Source organism: Abramis brama, assembly GCF_963993115.1.
Source record: "Abramis brama genome assembly, chromosome: 15".
Classification (NCBI taxonomy): Eukaryota; Metazoa; Chordata; class Actinopteri; order Cypriniformes; family Leuciscidae; genus Abramis; species Abramis brama.
The window spans coordinates 9770010-9777374 of record NC_139977.1 but is presented as its reverse complement, the minus strand read 5'-3'; the positions used below and the strand labels follow the sequence as shown (position 1 = coordinate 9777374).

Genomic DNA, 7365 nt, shown 5'->3' with positions numbered 1-7365 from the left:
AGAGATTTTCTATTGCAGAAATATATTTTTAAGGACTACTACAAATGGCTGGTTGGGATTACAACGAGGTTCTTCCCGGGTTGATGACATCACAAACCCTAAAGTTCAGTAGCCCCACCCACTGATTTGAGCACGACAAGTAGTAGTAGGTAAATAACAGAGTACTTATAACATAGTATAAAACATAATAAAATAACACAGTAGTTGCATTGGATTTGCAGAGAGCTTGAAATTAAACAATTATGCTGTGCCTTCTATATTGGATCCACCCCGCCCACTGATTCGAGCACGACAAGTTGTAACGCTCAGCCCAATCGGTTGAGTTACAAGAGTAAAATTGTGGTCAGATTAAACTTTGTGAGGTTGAGAGTGCTTTAAAAAATGAGACGAACAACAGAAATAGAATCCTATTCACAAGGAACTTAAAACAACAAAATAAAACTAGAATAACTTAGGCTGTTAAAAGCGTGGAGTCTGTTTGCACCATACCCTAAAACAGTCCATAAGAATGTTGGCGTGTTGCTAGTCCCAAAGTGAATGTGAGAAATGTCCACCGGTGAATATACAAAGCCCACGGAAGTTAGTGATGTGTCGTTCGCGAACGAGCCGGCTCTAAGAGATGATTCTTTGTAGCGAAATAGATGAGCTGACTCCCGTCGGGGAGGGACGAATCTTTATTTGGGGCGGGACTTTATTTGGATGGGCACACCATGCGGCCAATCACAAAGGAAGACAGACTAGGATCATACCATGAAAGGAAGGGGAACACGCTCCTAAGATTACGAGTGTAGTGGTACAGGCCAGGTACACAGAGCGACAGAGAGAGGCAGGGGAGCTGGATTTAAATGCTAATGTTAAGACTTATGCTTTTATTTATATGATTTGTTTGCTGTGGTTCTGTGTTCAATTGTTCAATTAAAGTTTTATTAAAATGTTAAATAATAGTAACTGTGTATTTTTTTGTAATGAAAAAATACATAAAAAATAAGGCTTTTTACCAACACACAAATCATTCACAATTGCTAAATTGGGCTAATAGAAAGCTCCGAGTGATACTAAATGAAGAGCCATTTGGGAGCCGTAAGAGCCGGCTCTTCTAAGGGGGCCGAGCCAAAAGAGACGAATCTTTGAAAAGAGCCGGACTTCCTATCACTAACGGAAGTGATGATCCAAATAGTGCTGGAAAGGAAAGTCCACAAATGTAAGTCCAATTTGCTGGTGATCACCCTTTGGTCATAGTGTGAGCAACAACCCCCATTGTTTGACATGCTGCCTCCTTTATACCAGAGCCCGTCTACGAATTTTGGTTGTAGTTCCACCAGAGTTCCACTGGGGGCAATCGCCCATGAGTGCAAAATGAGTCTATGGAGCTAGACGGCTAAATTTGTCTTTTTCACCCGATTGCCGTTGAGAAATCTCAGATTTGATTGTAGGTTTTGCAAGTTCAACATGGGTTATAGGTCGAAAGTTGAATGAACGAGTACTTATGTCCTTTCGATTTCTGACAGGTTGAGTTGTTGTTGCCCATAAGACGCTAGCATTCTGCTAATGAACGCTGATTGGTCAGTGAAGGACTGATTATGACCAGAGATACCGCTTGATGGCATCGTGGCATCTGAAGCGGGACCAGAATGTTAAGGTGGACTTTTTCGCCCCAAGTTTTTTTTTTCGGAAGGACCTCAGACAAACCATGTCACATAAGGAGTTAATGCGGGGAGGATATGTGGTGTGTGAGCTGTATTTCGAGGAATGCTTCCTTGAAAAAGTGAGTTCTGTAGTTGGAAGGAATCCAATGACAATCCAATTAAATATAATAAAAGAATACAATTAATGATACATTTTCTTTGTGTTCATGTTTTTAAAAAGCATAACGGAAAAAATGCACTCACCAGCGATGCCATCCCTACATTGGTTGATTACATCAACCCACCACCTCTTGCCTCCCCTCCTCTAAAAATGCGGAAAAGAAGTGAAGGTAAGAATGACAATTGAGGACAAGAACAGTACAAGACCAACATTAAATAAAAATAATTAAGACAAAACATTACATTACATTTACAGCAACATTACCATGACATTACATTTACAGGAACATTAAATTCAATTAATTAACATTAAATGATCCATTGAGATTAACTGACTGACTTAATCCTCCAAAGCTGAGAGAAGGCACTCTGAGGAGCAGGAAGAAGAGAGGGACATTGTAGAGACAGAGGGGGAGACAGAGAAAAAAAACAGAGGATGCACCTGAAGGGATAGAGGATATGACAGAGGAGGGAGCAGTAGCAGAAGGAGAAGGAGGAGAAAGAGAAGGAGCAGTAGCAGAAGGAGGAGGAGGAGGAGGAGGAGAAGGAGCAGTAACAGAAGGAGGAGAAGGAGCAGGAGGAGGAGAAGGAGCAGAAGGAGGAGGAGGAGAAAGGAAAGAGGAAAGAACTGAAGAGGGTCCAGAAAAAAGGAGAGAAAATTACCCAAATGGAGGGACAAAAGAACAGGCTCAGGCTCAGGTGACCATTTCCTTAAGCAGGAAATTACCTATCTACAACTACCCTACATGCAGTCTCCCAGTTTCTGAGCTAAACATATTCCTTACTCCTTAATTAGGTCTGCCAAGGATTCAAACCCCTGTTGACGACCCCTTGGTACAGGAAGCCAGGAGAAGGAGATGGGTGGCAGGCTGGCAGGCTGGCAGTTCAGGTCAGTCAATAAGAAAAGCCTAAGTGAACAACCAAGCTTCAGCAAATGAAATAAACAAACAAACAAACAGGTGAAACACACACTAACATGACATTTGTTAATAGCATTTCTTGATAAACTTATATTATATAAATTCATATATATTATATAAAATTATACCCCTCTCTCAGCTCTGGGCGTAAACCACCACCATGCCAGAACGGAATGCGGCTCACAATCAAGAGCATCTTGATGGTCCAGAAGAGGTGCACAGATGCTGGCATGAAGTATTTGTGCACCTCAAAACTGAATCAAGATTGCATTGAGGTAAATGCAACAGACTACAACAGACAAACAAACAAAAAAACATGTATTGGTACAGTAGTTTTTCCTGGAAGCCCTCCGAGGGACTTTCCCTACTCCCTGTGAACTGTTGCATTGGAAATCCCTAACCTAATCAAAATCATAAACAGCTTACTTTCTCCCCCTTTTGTTTTTGGGTAGAATCTCTTCTCCTTGGTCTGGGGAAAAGGTGGGCACAGATATAACCCCAGTGCACAGGAGTTCACCGCTGCTCTCAAGGGACTGAGTGTGTCCAACATTCTGCCTGCCCTCTCTTCAGTCACATCCAATTGTGAGGTGGAAGATGGAGTCACACTTCTGACTACCTCATTCGATGGGGCGACTCCCTCGACCTCAGCAACCACAGGTCTGCTGATGCCTCCGACCACCTCATTGGCCCTGCCTCTTTCACCCACAGCAGAACCAATGGATGTTGACCTGGTGTCAGGCATTCTGGAAGACAAGGTTATCTGCACTACACCATGACCCACAAAACAGCACAAAGACACACATCTACAGTTGTAAGTCACATGACACATTATCATATGCAATGTAATATTGTATTTCTCTTACTTTTTAGACTGTTGGTGATTGCATCCTGGAGGAGGGCCTCTTTTATGTTGCTGGCTGGGTAGTCCGGATGCTTCAGCAGGACTTCACAGTGAGGGCATGTCCTCACTGTGAAGTCCTGCTGTTGGGTCCTAGACACCAGGACCACAGCTATGCTGTGAGCGCCGAGCACATGCCAGCCTCTTAGAATCTATCTCCATCAAGAAATTTGTGAAATTTGTGCAGGCTGGGTGCTGAAATTAGACAGAGAAACAGGGCTCTGAGCTACAAGAACAAATTAACAGCTGACAGGAAACTGTCTACATTTTCAACTTAGGTCATAGGTCATTTAAATCTTTAATTGTCCAGTAATTATACTACTTATAATTATAATACTAATAATATATATATATAATTATAATTATAATACTAGTAATAGTACTTAATTAAATTCCACCACAAAGATTTACACGTATAATACATGTGTAATATCATCCATCATATGTGCGGTCTCTTCTTTTTCCACACTTTCACTCACTAATCTTCAGTGGCTAGATTCACCATTGTGTATCGGCATAGCTGATAGCAGAGAATGTCTAATAAGGGCTGTTAGCCAGCTGATGGCTGAATGGCGCAACACACTTATGTGAGTGAAAAAGTTTTTACTGTATCACTCACTATTGCTTTGTTACAGATCGTTTGATATGTATCCATATGTATGTAATCCGTATGTATGGATTATGTGTAGGCTACATGTCTAACCAGAATCAGCAGTGACCAGTGATTTCTGATATGTAATGATTCATGTAGGCCGACAGTCAGATGTCAGATTGACATTAAATCAACCAGTGACTAAACTGTCAACTTCACATTTTTTCTCTTAGTAGGACGAAAATAATCTGTTGTGTAAACTGCGAAAAAATTATATATAGAAAGCTATCAAAGAACGCTCCCTTTTCAAACGTTGGAACTCAATCAAACAGCGCAAGTGTTCTGGACTCTCACCAAAAAGTCAAGATTTAAATTAAAATCAACAATAACATACAACAGTTGAAGGAGTTGAGAAGTATACAATTGCAAACTCCTTAGCAGACATTTGAAGTTTGAATCCCACATCAAACATATTTCTGGAGATAAACAGTGTTGGCATAATCTCAAACAAGATAACAGAGATTATTTTAGTAGTGTTAAATCTATGAAGGTAGTTTAATAGGGATTGGTTTCCGCCAGGAGAGGGCGCTCGTGCAACCAAAGCAATGGCACAGATCCGAGTCTAGGAGAAGAAGAGAAGTGAGCGAGGGAAGGGAACATAAACATGTGAAGTGGAACACAGCCGTTCATTCAGCCCTAAATCTGATGTTTTTTCAAACTGTGAGTACATTTAATTTGTTATTAGGAGGAATCTAAATCCAAACGACGAAACGAGTCAGTTCATTTGGTGAATCACTCAGAAATGAACCGACTGATTTTATACATTACGCTCGTGAAACGTAAACTCGTTACTCAATGGTTTTTCGCATTACAATATGTGAAGATTATGAGTTGTGTTTTCATTTAATGAAACCTGGTAAATAGAGTTTTTAATGCACGTAAAACATATCTAATGTGAGAGCAACATAAAGGAGTTTAATCATTTCTAAACAGTTGTTTGAGCAAAACACTTAAAGGCAGGGTAGGCGATTTGATCGAGAAACATTTTTTGTTATGCTGGTTGAAAGTAGAGATCGACAGATATTGATTGTTATAACCAATAGGCTTACCATTCCCAATTATGTGCTTTTTTATTTGCCCTATAACTGATATACAGGACTAATATTTATTTGTTTATTTTTGTTTTTGACTATTATAACAACAGCACTGAACTGGACAAACAGTATTATTTAAACTTTTTAAAAACTGTAATTTCTGCAATTTCACTATCTCCTGACATGCAAAACAAAACATACAAAACAAAACACACTTCTATATAAAAAAATAGAGTCTGGAAGAGTGATATATGTATGTGCACTGTCACTAAAGTTTCTTTTTTTAAACAAAATCTTTGGAAAGGTAAACAACCAGGTAATTAATATAGCATGTAAAAATAAATCTAACAAATTTGGAAAAAGCATAAAAACATTTCGCCTGAATAAAAAAGCATTAGTGCTTTAGAGTAGCTTAATAATCCCAGTTGCTTCTTTTTATTTATAACAACAGGGGATCAACTCCTAATAAATATAAGCACAACAATAAGCATTTGTTTTAAACTACAGTTTTAAAAGATTTATGTGTTGTTTGATAGGATAAACAAAAGTGAAGTGACTGGATCATGCATGCATCACGCATGCATTTGCTGAAATACGCAAACATTGTTAGAATAATAAACAAAACGGAATACATCATCGGCATGTTATCAGAATTATTAATGTTTTTTTCTGTCTAAAATAAATGTTATACAGTAGGTGGTAATATAATTAAAGGAGTTTTAAACAAATGGGTCGTGTTAAAAGCATTATACAGTGGCCATGCCAAAGCATCAACCTGGGGTGCGTTTCCCGAAAGCATCGTTAGCCAACTATGGTCGCAAGTTCCCTCGTTACTAATAGAGTTCAATGGACATTGCGATGAACTTGCGACCATGGTTGGCCAACGATGCTTTCGGGAAACGCACCCCTGGTGAGTGAACGGTACTATGAACGTGACTTCACGAGACTAATGATGAGCATAGACAACAGAGAAAATTCAATTCAGCGCTTTTATTTCCAACATACACTCATGTTTTTTATCTACAGCAACGCTCCCAAAAAGCTATAACGAAGCTGCCAACATTTGAAACTCCAAACGCTTGCATGAGATATTCAAAGTACAGCAATTTCTTCATCCGTTTGCAATATAACTAAATTATATTTCTAAAATAATTTTAATTACAATGGTCACATTTGGGATTTTTGTTCATTCATTATGTACACTGTTTAAATAAAAATTCAGAAACTTGCAGACCGAGATAAAAAAAAGGCATAGGCCTACTTTGATTTTTTAATATTTTTTTAAATGGGAGATATCACTGCTATTCCGAGTTTATAGGATAGTTTCTTTTTTTTCGTCTGCAGAATAAAATAAATTGCATAGAACTGATTAGCAACATTAACTTAGGAATCAAAAATATCAAATAAAGTTGTGTAATCAAGAAAAACTATTTGAAAAAATTACGAAAGATAAATTATGTTTGACAGGGATCGAATCCCCAAGTCGCGTGAACGGACACGTTGCCTTTAGAGCGGTCAGCGCTGAACAACAGGTTACAAAAGTTATTCTGTCAAGTTCATTGAGTGATTTTCTTTTTCTTTTGTTGTTTGATTAACATTTATGTTGGCAGCGGGTATCTATTATAGGCTGCTGTCAATGCACGGATCCTATAGACTGACTGTTTTTCTTTCTTAACGTTTAAGTTCACTTAAAGGGAAAGTTCACCCGAAAATGAAAATTAGCCCATGATTTACTCACCCTGAAGTCATCCTAGGTGTATATGACATTCTTCTTTCAGACGAATACAATCGGAGTTATATAAAAAAAAATCCTGGCTCTTCCAAGGTTGAGAATGGCTGGATGACTTTGGAAGTCCATTAAAGTGCATCTATTCATGATTAAAGTGCTCGAAACGGCTCTCCGGGGGGTTAATAAAGGCCTTCTGAAGTGAAGCGATGCGTTTGTGTAAGTAAAATATCCATATTTAAAACTTTATTGACTAAAATAACTAGATTCCGGCAGACAGCCGTACGCATTGACTTGCGCCAAAAGAGTAACACTTGAAATTGACGCACA

General features: G+C 38.8%; 1 protein-coding gene across 2 annotated transcripts in view; it reads left to right on the top strand.

Annotated features, from left to right (window-relative positions):
- The first annotated feature begins 3403 nt into the window (after window positions 1–3403).
- The window catches only part of LOC311098014 (uncharacterized protein), a 33730-nt gene continuing 29768 nt past the window's right edge, over window positions 3404–7365 (top strand). The window contains exon 1 of one of the 2 annotated variants that reach the window (XM_084138016.1): window positions 3404–3536. The gene's annotated coding sequence lies outside the window, so the exon portion shown is untranslated. Of the gene's footprint in view, window positions 3537–4841; window positions 4936–7365 lie in introns of those variants that run through there. The other variant, XM_084138014.1, reaches the window with a different exon arrangement.